A 15,467-nucleotide genomic window follows, 5' to 3' on the forward strand; every position below is an offset into this window, starting at 1 on the left:
TATATATGTACTCCTTTTTTTATTTTGTTCAAAAGCATCTCAAAAGTATCTCGCGTTTCCAATTAATTAAATGTGTATTTTCACGAAAAGTTGAAATATTTTTTTAAATAAATAATTAAAAACAGTATATAATTTTGAAAACAATTTCGATATTCTTAATGCTTGTTCCATTTTTTTTACATTATGTCTATCAAATATCCGATAGCGTGTTATCTTTCGTAAATCTAATTTTTTCGTTTATTCTAATAATAAAACGAGAAAAATTCTAAAATATAGAACAACGAGAGAAGAAAGTTTGGCGTAATAAAGGAAGAAAGAGAAAAAAAGGGAAATAAAGTAGAAAGGCTTAGTAAAGGATTCCAAGAGAAAATTCGTTAGGATCGGAAGGAGAGCGTGCCAACGTCACCGAGCTTTTCTCTAATTTTATGATATTTTTTATCTCCCCGATCTGACTCGAATGGCTGGGCAAAACTTTCGCAGAAAGTTTGTTGTCGCGACTTTCGAGGATACGTTTACGTTTTCCCAATGGTAAAAGTAAAATAAATATAAGTAGATTCCACAGAGGCTGTGGTTATCCGAAATCGAAACTTTTTCGATACTTTGTCTCTCGCATAGCTACTTATTTCTAATGAAAAAAATATCGGAGGAATATAACAGTTGCTTTAAAGATATTCTTCCCTTCTCTATCGATCTCTATAGATTTCTTATTGGTTTAGAAAAATATAAAAATAGATAAGGACGTTTCGTCTAAAATAGGGCAGATTTCTCGTGGTATCGCTCTTTAACGATTATGAGAAAGTAGAACATATTAATTTAATTAATACGGTCGTTGCGTGGCGAGCGTGAAGCAGAGAAAGAGAGAGTGAGAGACAGACAGAGAGAGAGAGAGGGAGAGAGAGAGAAAGAAAGAGAGACAGAGAGAGAATAAATTCTTAAAATCTAGGTCAACGATCGATAGACCACCACGGAGCTGGGTCATCTTTTAAAGCCGCTGAAACTTTTCTCCTCTCTTCTCAGCTTCCTTCGTCATTACTTCAGATTCCCAAGACAGAGATTAAAAAATTGAATTAGGTCCCTTTGGAGAAGGGACTTTTTCTTTCTTTCTTTCTTTCTTTCTTTCTTTCTCTATCTGTCTCTCTTGCTCTTTGTCCCTTTCTCTCTCTCTCTCTTTCTCTTTCTTTCGATCAAGATCGATCTCAATCCTAGTGGATCATTAAAATCGGAAATGCTCAAATAAAATCACGCTCGGTTAGAGAGACGAGCTTGTCGAGCTCGCAAACGTTGCATTATTATTGCGAATCCGCAGCTCTGCCCGCGTTATTCACCCACCGAATAAATTATCTCGTGTTTGCTTGGGATCTGCAAGAGAAATGTGAAATTTGTGTGTACGTGCGCGCTTCTATGTATGTGAAAGAGAGAAAGAGAGAGAGGACGTTCATCGTCATGGAAGAGTTCGATCGACGTGCAATAAATCCGGCTTGACCAATTCACCAGCAGCGATAACGTTGCTAAAAAAAGACTAAAAATATCCCGAAGCTTCGCAATGACGCTTCGAGCTAAAGATTATGCGAATTTTCACTCTTCATCGCTTCAGCTACCGTCCTAAAGAAAATTCTTCCTTCTCTCGTTCAATCCAATCTTTCCCTATTTTATCTCATGATTTTTCTATTTTTTTTTCTTTTTTTTTTTTTTCTTAAACGAATTCTTCTCCTTTTTTCTTCCTTTTTTTTTTTAACTAGGATCTTCGGCAATAGACTTTATTTTTTTTTTTTTTATTATAAATTTCGTAATATATACTTAACTTTTATATATGTGTATACATGTGCGCGTATGTACATAAATAGAAATGAACGAAAAGTCTTAGATACATAACGTCGAAAAGAATTTTAACGTTTAACATCGTCATTTACACTCTCTGTCAATGTTGTTATCAGTGTTACATTGACTGGCCTTGGTTCGTAATAAATCGAAAATCGATTGGAAAAGAACTGGTCGTGTTTCATGACGAGCATCGAGAAAATTGAATCATTCGCTTGCAGATTTATTAATTTTCTCTGGTACATCGTGAACAAGGGATGAGAGAGAGAGGAAGGGAAAAATCGTAGATATCGTCGTGTTCTCGACGGACGTTGGAGTCGATATATCGACAAATCCACGACGAGTAGACGTATCGCCAAGCTCGGAACAATTACCATTTCCCGGTAGGTCGTTCGGAGTGCTCGTTTCCTCGCGCATTCCGCTTCGTATCGAGCGGAATAAATCTTGCGTCTTGACGTCTACGAGCGATACAGAAGGAAGAAAGGGGAGAGAGAGAGAGAGAGAGAGAGAGAGAGAGAGAAAGAAAGAAAAAGAGAAAAAGTCAGTTGAAAGGAGACAAAAGCGAACTTCTCCGCGTTCTGTTTCCACCTTTCTGAACATCCTTTTACAGCTTACGATAAACATTGTCTTCGACTTTCTTTTTCTCTTTATCCTTTTCCCGGAATTTATCTACCTCGCTCTACTCGTATTTTTATAAATAAATATATATATATATATATATATATATATATATTCATCTAAGTTATACCGTATTCTATTTTTAAAACATTATATCGTAATATTAATTATTTTTATCATAATTATACTATACTATTTATCACCTACGATTCGCCAATAAATTTTGTTTTTCAATAGTTGAAATAAATCGTTTGTCTTTCTTTTTCATTTTATCCACCCTTTTTATCTCCACCAGTTCGATAGACGTCTAATCTTTCGTGCACGACTATCAAGAGAAATCTTTTTTTCCTCGTTTAACGATCCAACGAACGTACCGCGAATTGATCCTCGAGCGACGAAAAGCCACGAGATACGTCCTACATCGGCGGTCGGTTTAATGGCTCATTCGGCGATACGCCAGCAAGCGTTCGAGCGTGAGCCATAAGATTTTGACCTCCTTTCTGGATACGTCAAAATTGTGTCACGAGAAGAAATAGCATCCTGCGAGCAAAATCAGCTCCCTTTTCCATCTTCAAAATTGTCGGTACCGTGCTAGTTTCTTTTCGCGTATTCGTGCCGTTTAAATAAAGAAAAAGAGAGAAAAAAAATATCGCTAACATTTAGAACGCTAAGGAAAATCGATCTCCGAGTAAAAACGATAAGATTCGTACAACTAATTTAATATAGTAAATATACAACGAATCCTATTTCTAAGTCATCGCGATCAAATATGTCAGTGATTCGCTTAACTATTATTTTATCTCCGTTTTTATATTTTGTACAGTTTTCTCGCGACAATAGCGTGATCCTTTTTTTCCCGAAGAAAATATTGTAACGATCGCTACGTGCAGAAATGGCGAGCACGTGAAAAGGGAGGGAAAAAAATGAATGAGGGAAAGGTTGAGGTAAAAGGAAAAAAGAACGAGAAAAAGGAATAAAAAGAAAAAAAGGGAGAGAGAGAAGGACTTCGCAGAAAATGAGCCGGGCTTGCAGGTTTTCTGGAGTAAACGCGAGTACAAACATTTCGACGATTCCTACGACGTGTTACGAGTGAGCTTGCAAAACACAACGAATAATCTCGAAGGAAGTAGCAATTGCGACTGAAGAGAAAAAGAGAAATGGGTAAAGAGAGAGAGAGAGAGAGAGAGAGAAGTTGAGAGTTTTAGAGAAACGTCGGCTTTTGTGCGATTATCATCACACTCGCTTGTGGTTTGTCGACATAGATATACAATAATATCTAAAATTCTCACGTTTCTCTCTCTCTCTCTCTCTGTCTCTTACTCTCACCTCTGTATCAAGAAATTTATGTGTTTCGCACCATCGCCCAACGCTCTTTAATATATGCATACGCGAAGCACAGAACGTTCGAAGTTCGCCCATCGACGAAGCAAGTATCGAGTTCGTATGTCGGCTAACGACCATCCTGTTCCACCCTTACGACCCCCTTTACTCAACACACTCTTACCTTCTCCTTCCTCTTTACATTTTGAATACCGTCTCACGGCACACTCTTGTTCACTCGCGAGAAAATAAACCAACTTGCTTTCCAGAGTTTCCACCGTTCGAATAATTGAGATTATCGTTTGGTTAATTCGGCCATTGTACTAGTTCGATATCTCTTTCTCTCTCTCTTTCTTTTTTTCTTTCTCTTTCGAACACGTTCATGAACTTTCACGATAAGACGAAACTTCAGAGTCGTGATTAGACTTTAAACATAAAATCACTCGGGCCGATCATTTGATAGATTTCAAGAAAAGCGATCGTTCTTGGAAAGCATGTTTATCTTATCGCAAGACTACCTACTCTCGCTTAGATGGAACAATAGGAACTATTCAGGATCGTATCTATATCTAGGAGCTCGTGAATCCAAATAATAGCTATAATGTCATGTTCCCTACGTATAGTCTTATCGAGTAACGATAATGTAGTTATATAGGAGCTAACGCATAGCAGGAGGTGGTATGGCGTCTTGTACTAAGGATCGATGAATTGCATGGTATTGTCGGTAGCGTCATTGATGCGACCTCGTCTTACTACTCCATCAATGAGAAAATAGATCTCTATCGCGTGTAGACTAAGTTCCTGTAGTATCCAATTCGTACAATTACGAATCAGATAACGTTAGATATATCTAGATGTGTACTTACATATTAGACCTATTTCCTTTGCCGCCTTCTCCGTTTTTATTTCTAAAGGTATATTCTGAAAATGAAATAAATACACGAGTTAGTTTAAGTTGGGCGAAAGGGAGATAACGCTCGTTAACTATAAACGGATAGATAATCCATTGATAATAAGCTAGAGTAATTTTCTATAGGGACTTTAAAGGATGCGATTATAATAATAATATCCAACTTGGTAAGTCTACGTAAGTTGGATTTGATATCCAAGTAAATTCGATATAATCGGCTTATGAAAAATGATGCTTTTGAAAAATGACCCTTATCGTTTAAGTAGCAATAACACGAATAATCAAGTAACTAATATAATTTTAATACGCGTCTCGCGAATAAATAGATAGCGGTAAGATTGTTTTTCGTCCTTTATCGAATGCATGCGTATCCTTTACGTTTCGAAAGTTTCTCATTCTTGGAATATTTTTCTACGAGAGAACGGGATCGTCGAACGTGAATATCTCTCGACCGGTATTTCACTGCGAACACTAGCGATGCGCTCGCCCGAGCATGGTAACTCGAAATTTATGCACTTTCCAAGTTTCGATATTACGTGACCGGTGGTGCTTCATTGTCGTTGCAGGAGCGCAATTTGTCGTTTGGTCGGTGTTACGTAACGAGAGCTAAGTAACAAAGACGATCTGCTAAGTTTTATCAGTGACATTAATCGAATATTATGGATATAATTAATCATTATTCCAGAGGTATACATATATATGTATATGAAAATGGATTTATGATAAAATGTCGAAGAAAACGATACAGTAGTTTTGTCCTCTTGTTTTATCGTATGAAAGTCGATACAAATAGATATACAAAAATCTGCGAAAGAGAGAGAAAAGAAGAGAGTCAAAAAAATAGAGAGATGATAAAGGGTAAAAGTGATTGCTAGAAACGAGAGGACGGTTCACTGGATAGTTGGCGGAAACGACTAGGAATCACTTTTATTTCGTCCTTTCCTTCGACGTTTCGTGCTTTCACACCGACTTTCTCTCTCTCTCTCTCTCTCTCTCTCTCTCTTTCTCTCCCTCTTCGTTTCTATACGTAGACGTTTCTCTTGGAGGGAGAAAAACGACGCCATAGTGCATCGCGGGTAATGGTCGTCGTCTGTTTATCGCAGGGCATTCGTCTACCATCGACATGAAAATAAAAGGGAAAGCTTGGAAAACTTTAGGTCTCTCTCTCTCTCTCTCTCTTTCTCTCCATCTTTTTATTTCACGTAACACCCCCGGTGGCATATTACGTGTATATGACGTTCGTGTTAACTCACACGCGCCACGTTTCTATATATTCTTTCCTCCTTTCTTTTTCCTGTTTTTCTCCTTTTTTCTTTTTCTTTCTTCTTTTTTTTTATTCTCGCCCTCTCTCTTCGTTCTTCGAGCCATCACAGACTCGTATTCGCACGAACATGACTTTTACAGGCAACGACGGCTAATTCTCGCTTGAAAATATCTTTCTCGACTTTTGCTACTTCCTATTGCTATCCTTTTTCAAACGTTTAAAATAAATAATTCCGAGGGAATTTTTTTTATTTCGCATATAAAATAAATTCTTGTATTATAAAATAATTTCGCGATGTAACACACACACACACAAACACACGGTATACTATCGTCAGTAATTTCTTTTTCTATTCTCTCTTTATTTCCCTTTTATTCTTACTTGTTCTTCGAAAGTTCAGATAAAAAGTTGAAATCGTCTGCGCAAACTCAACGTCTAACATCACGATATTTCTTCGAGCCGAGCGAGAAAGCACGAAAGCACGAAAGCGAGACGAGGGTAACGACGGAGATAAAGGGACGACCCTTTTCAGAGAAAAGCTCGTCGCGTCGCGCAAGTGTCGAATGTACATAACTACGCCATTGCATCTGCTTCTTAAATATTAAAGTCACTTTCAAGCTGTTTTCATGTCCTCCTCAGAGCGGAACGAGTTTCTTCCTCGAACGAAGGCGAAGATTAACAGAAGATGGCTCGACCGAAAGAGCTTCAGCCCGAGGGGTCTTACCCGTCTAATTAATCGTCTAGAAGGAGTCGTTGATTTTCTTTTCCCCTCTTCTTTCCTTTTCTCTTTTCTCTTTCCTTTCCTTTTCCCTTTTTTTTTTAAATTTTATTTTTATCACTATCCTTACATCGCATTCGACCAACATATTTCACGTCGAGGTAATAAAAAATGATCTCAATTGAATTCTTCATTCCTTTTTCTTTTCTTCTTTTTCTTTCTTCTTTTTTTCCTTCCGTAACCATACTTTCTAAGTACCGGCAAAAAATTTCTTATTACGTAAAATTTAAAAAAGGGCAAAAAATTGTATACACCTAAAATTACTTCAACGACGTCGCGTTCGTTAAAATTCTAAAACACATGTTTATCTTTGTAAATTAGTACTTAGAAAACACTCCGGATGGATCTTGTAACGCGAAGAAAGAAGATATATTGCGTAATATCTTTTAATTAAAGAGCACTAAAACGACTTCTTCCCTTGACGAAGTACCTACAATGAAGAAATATTTCTCTTCTTTTCCCTCTCTCTCTCTCTCTCTCTCTCTCTCTCTCTCTCTCTCTCTCTCTCTTTCTAGGTATTAGAATTTTCTACACGTATTTGCCTTCCTCTCCCTACACGATAATTCGAGGCTGATATAGTCTGAAAAGAACAGATGCTCTCTGTCTTTCATATAAACTTATCAAATCTCTCGCTCTCTCTCTCTTTCTCTTCTTTCGCTACTTCCTATCGTTATCTTTTTTCAAACGTTTAAAATAAATAATTCCGAGGGAATTTTTTTTATTTCGTACATAAAATAAAATAATGTACGTCTCCTACGTGCATGATAGGTCAAAGAAAAAATAAATAAAAAAAAAGAGAAAAAAAAAGAAAAAAAAAGGAAAGAAGAGAAAAAAAATGAAGGAGAAACTTGTGATCTCATGTTTGCAAAAGTACGAGCTACGATCTTCTCGAGAACGACGTAAACATCTCCAGGAAGTTTATCGAGAGGAGATTTTGTCGATTACGAGTTTAAGGGGAGTTCGCCGCTCGGCAATTATGAGGGGACCGATTAAATTACCAAGCCGTTCGCCTCTCGGCAAGGCGGTAAGCGAATTATTTAAATAAAATAAAATCCAAAGGAAGTTGCTAGTTCGTTCGTTTTTAAATTAGATTTCAAGAATTTCCTACGTGTTCTTTTTTATCGAGGAAAAAGCTCTCTCTCTCTCTCTTTCTCTCTCTCTCTCTCTATCTCTGTCTCTCTTTCCGTCTCTCTGTCCGTCCGTCTCTTTATTTTCGTCGACGTATCGTTAATTCATTTGAAAAATCGTTCGGTATGATTCTAGCGCATGCGCACCCTCTCATGCTTATCGTTCGTACGATCGATCGAATAAGTTGAACCGAGGGCAACGTTTTACGTAGCAAGCGTGTACGAGCCGCTTCGTGACTGGTTTCGGACGTTATGAGAATAGTTTTCCGTTCCCTCGACTCAACCAATCCTCTCACTCTTTCTCTCTCTCTCTCTCTCTTTCTGTTTCTCTGTTTCTCTCCCTCTTCTCCTTTCTCTCTCTCTCTCTCTCTCTCTCTCTCTTTGGCACCCTCTTTTCAAGCACTCGCAAAAAAGCCGGCTCGGGGGCTGCAGTTCGTTCGTAAAAATGTTCCACGACGGTTTTCCCTCGGCTATTCGAAATTAACATCGTATTCGTCGCACACTTAGACACTTTCCCAACGTGGAAAAATTATTGGAATTATAATTGCGTTCTCTTTTCTATTTTTTTTATTTTCTTCTTCTTATTTTCTTATTCCTTCCTTCCTTCCTTCCTTCCTTGTTCGATGAAGAAGGAAACGAGAGTATCGTTTCGGAGGTGGAAAAGTAGAAATAAGAGAAAAGTGAGAGAAATAAAGAAATTGAATAACTTTGCCGTCGCATCGTCTACCGTCTGCTAATAAAATTTTGTGCATTCTCTCTTCCTCTCTCTCTCTCTCTCTCTCTCTCTCTCTCTCTACTTCTCTCTTTCTTCCTCTTTGAAAGTTTACCTCTCGCGTACGAAATGCGATTTTAATTAAAGCTACCAACGCAAGCTGCACGATAGCCGTGAGAATATATCAATATTTTTAATTCCACTCGAAATTCATCGGACCGTGAGATATTTTAATATCAATCCTCTGCCTATATATATAATCGATACCAATATCGAGAGTATCGGAGGATTAAGACGCGGATAAATGCGCGTGCGCTTACAAAATGAAGCGCGCACATACACACACGAATATATATTTATGCATATACTTTGCTATTCGAAACTGAACGTATAACATATATTATATACTTTATGCGTTCTATTATGTGTGTAGGCACGTGTGTATGTGTATATTCTTTTGAGGTATCGTACGAAAGATTAATATATTCATTCAAGCACACTAAATTACGTTTATATAATACACTTGTGATAAAATATTGAAAAAAATAGGAAATAATAATAATAAAACCGATAGGATATTTCGAGGTGAATTATAAATTTAAATATTGGAAATAATCGCAGTTATATTCTCGATATATATATATATATATATATAAAATTTAAGGATTTTTAAATGTGTATATAATCTAAATATATCATTATGAAACTCATCGATTTGTACCGAAATGAGCAAGACGCGTTAGAAAATCACTCGTGCGTCCCCGATAATTGCATTCCCTGTCTTGATTGGCGAAAATCTTCTTACTCGTCGGATAACAGAGAGTTTCAATTTTCCAAGGGGCCTCTCTCATCATTCGCGTGCAATAATGCGATCAAATTTATCCTGGGTTGTCCAACGAAGCGACCAGCAATATCGTCGATGATGTAGAGCCATGGGATTCATAGGCGTAGGCATTCTCGCTGTCGGTATTGCCCAGTTAGAGCCGATGTGTTACGTCGACGAGTCGCACGTACGACGGAAATTGCAAATTAGCTTAAGCTCGTTTTGATAGGGTTTACGTGAAGCGAGCTCGTTGCCCTCTGCTGGCATTACCTCGCGAAGGGAACGCAGCTGAAGAAACATCCATAGAGCTCGTCATGTTCGTATGTATCCTTGTATATATATATACATATATATATATAAATATATGTGCGCGTGTGTGCATATATACATATACACGCACCCACGTACACATTGCGTGTGTGACTACGTATGTATGGAACGACTAGCACGGCATTGGAGGCGAAACAATGGAAACCGCTGTAACTCATCCGAGAACCCACGGCAGGGAGCTATTAAACGCTCAAGTGATTTCCTCCTCCCAGATCTACCTCTCTTTCTCGTTCTCTCTAACCGAGCTAGCCAACGATCAGCGATTAGAACAAGTATCTCATACTCCTCTCTAGGGTTTCCTGCATATGGAATAATCTTTTTCAAATATCTTCCAAAAAAGTCCAAAAGTTTGTTCCCAAAACGATTGCGCTAGACGATCACGCTTAGCGTATGCAATATTTCAAAGAATAAAGAATCTTCTAATCTGTTATTGTCCGTTCTACGTTATCGCGTAATCCAAGAGTAAATTTCTTTTCGCACAAGCGAAAATTCAAATGATTCGATCGAATATTTCATGAGAATGCAAATGTTCGACGATGAAAAATTATTTTCGTTGCTCTGAATCGCTTGAATAACCCCTATAGTTGCTATCTTCGATAAAATGAAGAGGACGATCCTTTTCCTAGGATAGAAAGTCAACGATCTCTCTCTTTCTCTCTTTCTCTATGGATTCTAAACGTTGTATATAGGTGCTTACGTACATAGAATACGATCGATTCGTCGATAAACGACGATACCTACTCCTCCAAGCCCTCTCCAACGTCCCAGAGTGAATTTACGTGCGCACTCGACCCGAGAAACGAAGCTAACGCTTAAATAGTTACCGGACCGAAGATATGTTACCGAAGCATACTGGGTCGGCCAGAGAATCGGTGAACGCTTTTGGAATTCCACGTGCAATAGGAACGCGCTTACGCGAATACCGTCGCTCTTTAACATCGGATGATCGTACTGATCAACGATTTCAGAACACTAAATCTGATCGAGCTGACAGATCGAAAGACAAAGCCATACAATTTGTAGATCTTACACCATCGGTTCGCCTATCTGAAATCAACATCTATTGATTATGCATACATTTGTTATCCGTGTAATCTCTCGGATACTATAGTAATAACAATAATAATACTAGGAAACTTACGTAATATTTACAAAGAGATGAGAAAGAGATTTTGTCAATTTGTCATTGATAAATGTGCGAAACGAGAAGAAAAAGACAAATATTGTTTATCATAGTACTTTATTTAAATAAGTAAAGGCGAAAAGAAGAGGACAGTTGATAATGCGAAAGTTGCAAATAAAATGCTATACGATGAAACATTCTCCCTACAAATAATAGTAGCAGCTCGTATGAAACGTGAGTTCGGAGGATCGAGAACGTAGGTCATAAATTTTACAGACGGAGAAGGTAGGAGATCCTGAGAAAAGGTGTTAGGAGTATGGGAGAGAAAAAGAGAGACGCCAGAGAGATTCATCGGAGAATTAATGCGCGTTATTCACGGTAAATGGCTTAAAATTAATCTTTTTCCCCTGGCTGCTTCGCTATAGGATCCTCCGAGGTTGTAACAACGATTTAGATATAAAATAGAAAGGACGACACATCCCATAGGTACTGTTATCTCTTCTAGGTTATTTTGATAAAACTTTGTCGGTTGATAGAACAATTTTTTTAAATAAAATACACGTCATCTCTCTTTTCCTTTTCCATTCGCAATAATTTGATCTCGAAGATTATCAGAATTTCCTAATTTCCCATCGAGTTTTTTTAACTTTATTATTACCAAATGATACATAAAAGGAACGGAAAAGTGAAACGCACCATTAAAGAAAGGAGAAAAAAGAAAAAGAGAAGACAAAAGAAAGAAATTACGTGCGATCAGAACAAATAATAAAAACTCAGCTTTACGATGTGTTATCTCGATTGTAAGAGAAACGTATTTGGATTTTCATTGGGAGAAAAAAGTAACGGACACCATCGAAAAGATTTTAACGACGCAGCATCGTTCGCTTTCCATTGTTTTACGACTTCGACGATAAAAGAAGAAAGAGAAAAACGCAACGTGGTCCGATCGACTCCGGACGCGATAACGCGTGCCGCCATGCGTTAACTTCACTTCATTTAAACGGCCTTTCCTCTTTTTCGCGTTGAACTTTTACTGCTCCGATAAACGACGCGTACTACCGTGCCGAGGTTATCGAAGTTTATCCCGTCAAAAGAACGACGAAACGCGGCATTAAAAACAAAAAAAACGAGAGAGAGAGAGAGAGAGAGAGAGGAAAAGGAAGAAAAAAAAAGAAAAAGAACGAAGCAACCTCTCGTACGTAGTTACGTTACTCATACTTTTGACTTTTCCGAGCTTTTCGAGTTTTTCGGACACGACCAAGCGGCCAGATTAAACGTTGGATTTTTTATGATCTATCGCGACACGTCACGCGTAAAACGACTCCTCGACTTCTTTTTTTATCTTCCTTTTTCCCTTCTTTTTTTTTCATTCCTCGGTATATCCGATTCTTTTTTTTTCTTTCTCTTGTTTTTTATTAATTTTTTGTTTATTAATATTTTTTTCTATCCGTTGTCTTTTTATTTGTTTTTTCTTTTCTTGTTTTTCTATCTTTCCACCTATGCCATTTGTAGATGCTATTTGAAAAAGTTAAACCGTCTTATCTTCTTCTATTGTATTAGATGTTTTTGTCGTACTCTTTGATACTATTATTTTTATATAGCGCATGTATAAAAAAAGATTGAACTTATATTTATTTATTTATTCATCTCTGTGTATCACGTATGTAATTTTTTTTTTCCTTTCTTTTTTTTTTTTTAACAGAGATTTCGAGGATGCAAAGGACGATGTATGTATCTTTTGATCGTGAAGAGTTACGTTTTCCGTCGAGAAGCAACTTTTCGATGCTTTCTCATATAAATACCTTTCGAAATAACAACTCTACAAAGGTAGGATAAGAGAACGCGAATATACGTATGAAATATTGTAACGAATCAACAAAGAACTAGTACGATTTAATCTAAATTCCAAACAAGATACACAGAGGCCACGCACTCTCTTTGATATTAAACGAATTTTTTACTAGGGGTATTACGGGAATTATTTTAACGATATTAAAAGTACGGACTTGACCAATGATGCGAACAACTATAAATGAATGGTGTTATAAACTCGTTTTATCGTACATGCGCCCGACATTGACTTCTTGTTCTTGTAATTAACGGTACTCCAGGGATATACCCTGGATATTTGGTATTTATTACCGAACTTGTATGTTAATTCAACGGCAAACAATTTCGCAGAACTTCAATGACGAGAGAGTTCAGTAATTATTTTTTGGTTAGAAAAAAAAAAGCAAGAAAGAAAGAACAGAAAGCAAATAAATTAATGGAAAGACCGAAGTATTCGACAAATGCCACAACTCTGTATCACGATGTTGCGTTTTATCTGTACGATGAAAATAAATTCAAGATCGTGGAAACCGATGCGACGAGATCGAAACGAACAAAATAGAAAGTAAAAGAGGAAAAGGATAAAAGAAGAAAAAGAAAGGATTGAAAAAGGAGAAACGTACAAAAAAAGGTGGGAAAGAAAAGCATAAGAGAAAGAAAAAACATGTCGAATGTGCTCATATTTTGTTCAGATTTACGACTGCAAAACTCGACGGTTCTTTGTCTCCCTTCCTCCTTCCATCTCTTTTCCTTCTCTTGCGCTTCCTCTTTCCGCTTTTTAAACTCTCGTTGACTCGCAGGACGTCATGCATGAACAATTCCCGGCGCCGAGCAAGAATGAGAGGAAAAGGGAACGAACGGGTAAGAGAGGAGGAAAGGAGAGGAAAGGCTTGAAACGTAGTATGAAGGGCTAGCAGCCCTGTCGCGTTTCACGTTTCGCGTTTCTCTCCTTCGCGTTCATTCCAAAGTTTTCCAGCACAAAACGCATAATTGCGGATCGGCACCGCGTTAAATGCGAACGTCCTCATTATACGCGATGACATACGCGTCTTAATGCGTCATAACGCCCTCCCGACGACGCCCTTCAATGCTACGCGTCGTGTGAATTTCGTGAAAAGCTCTTAAAGAGAAGAAGGGAGAAGAAGGGAGAGAGAAGAAGGGAGAAAAGGGGACGAGAGAGAGAGAGAGAAGGAGATGGAAAACTGGTTACTCGTTAATTGTCGACGATAATGATCAGACTTTCGTCGTAACGATGCTGTTCGGTTATCAATAGAGATAAAAAAATAATTTTAAATTAAATATATATATATATACATGTATATATTATTATTATTATTATTAAATCATTACGTTTTACTTATGTTATATTAAATTATTTTTACATTTCCCATCCCTCCCTCTCCTATATTTACTCTAATTATATACATTAAAGTTGACGCTAATTATTCTGATTTTGAATCGCATCTCTGCTTATTATTCGAGCCGAAATATTTTTTTACAACGCAAATAATTCTCATCAGCTCGTTAAACGTGTGTTAGTTCAATCGTTCCGTTCAACCTCCGTTCAGATTCTTTTTCTCATGCTTTTCATTTCGATCTATTTCCCAAAAGCCGCTCTTATTCGAGAATAGTTTCGAGATCGCACTGTCGTGTTAGTTCTTCTCTCGCACCGCACATTCGAGTACCGAAGCACTCCAGAGACGATAGATAATCACGAACATCCACTCGAGTGTCTGATCGATTCGACCCCTATTCCTTCGGATGATCACTTTTATACTACCTCATGGTGTCGATTCGAAAGCTCGAAAGTCGTTCGTTCGCCTTGAAATACGAAGGAACGAGTAAGATGTTTTTCAATTATGTCTTTCTTGCGATATGTCTAATCCTTAATTTCTTATAATTATTTTCACATCCATTAAATATTTTGGAATTTAAATTTTTACTTTAAACGATTGAATGATATTTTCGATCTAAATAATAGTAATAATAATAATAAATACCACGTAATAAATAAATAACAAAATAATAATAATACAGTACGTACTATCATAAAATTGCAAATAAATTTTGAATACATTTAAAAACTCATTTCTAACTTATCCTTTTAGAATACGTTAACGATTGCTATCGCAAAAAGAGCAAGGAGAGATCGTTAGCAACGATGTAAGTACCAGTTTTCCATGTTACTTTGATCTTACCGAAAGAACACAACATGAACGCGTACGATGAATATTACCGAGTGCAAATTACTTCGATCGATGTGGAAAGAGAAAGTGGAGAGAGAATGAGAAAAGACCCTACCCTGTCTGTAGAGAAGATACCTAGAGAAAGAAGGGAGAAAATTTTGTCTGGGGAGTAAGAAAGGAGAAGCAAAATAGGCGCTGGGGGAATACATCACGAAGCAATCTCTTCGGAATCGAACAACGGATGAGACAGCCGTCTATTTCTTTAATACTCCTCCTTCTCTTGTTCGAAGTCGATTCTTACTTAAATAAGTTCACCGAAAGAAGATTCCTCGTCTTTGTAGAACGTTATAATATGACGGCGAGCCCTTTCTTATTAACGGAGAAAGATGTGTGTGTGTATAGGCGGTATTTTTACGACGAGGGCTCGCTCGTTCCCAGCTGATTGAAATCCACGCGAACCCTATCGTCCTAACGTCGCCGTTAGACTCGCCGTTAAAAGAAATGTGATCTCTCTTCTTTTTTCTATTTTTTTTTTTTTAATATCGATAAAAGGGTCTCTCTTTCCTAGATCAAATTAAAGATACCCTAATAAAAATAATGACGCACACAGTCCTGGGGAATTCATCAG

The 15,467-nt window shown here is 37.4% G+C and overlaps 1 protein-coding gene across 21 annotated transcripts in view; it reads right to left on the reverse strand.

The window, feature by feature from the left end:
• The window catches only part of LOC127069703 (leucine-rich repeat-containing protein 24-like), a 152,976-nt gene that overhangs the window by 86,079 nt on the left and 51,430 nt on the right, over positions 1–15,467 (reverse strand). For 18 of the 21 annotated variants that reach the window (XR_007783673.1, XR_007783674.1, XR_007783672.1 and 15 more), the window contains one exon: positions 4,623–4,677. The exons of the other annotated variants lie outside the window; for them this stretch is intronic. The gene's annotated coding sequence lies outside the window, so the exon portion shown is untranslated. The remainder of the gene's footprint in view (positions 1–4,622; positions 4,678–15,467) is intronic. 21 annotated transcript variants of the gene reach the window in all.

This window comes from Vespula vulgaris, chromosome 16 (genome assembly GCF_905475345.1).
Source record: "Vespula vulgaris chromosome 16, iyVesVulg1.1, whole genome shotgun sequence".
NCBI lineage: Eukaryota > Metazoa > Arthropoda > Insecta > Hymenoptera > Vespidae > Vespula > Vespula vulgaris.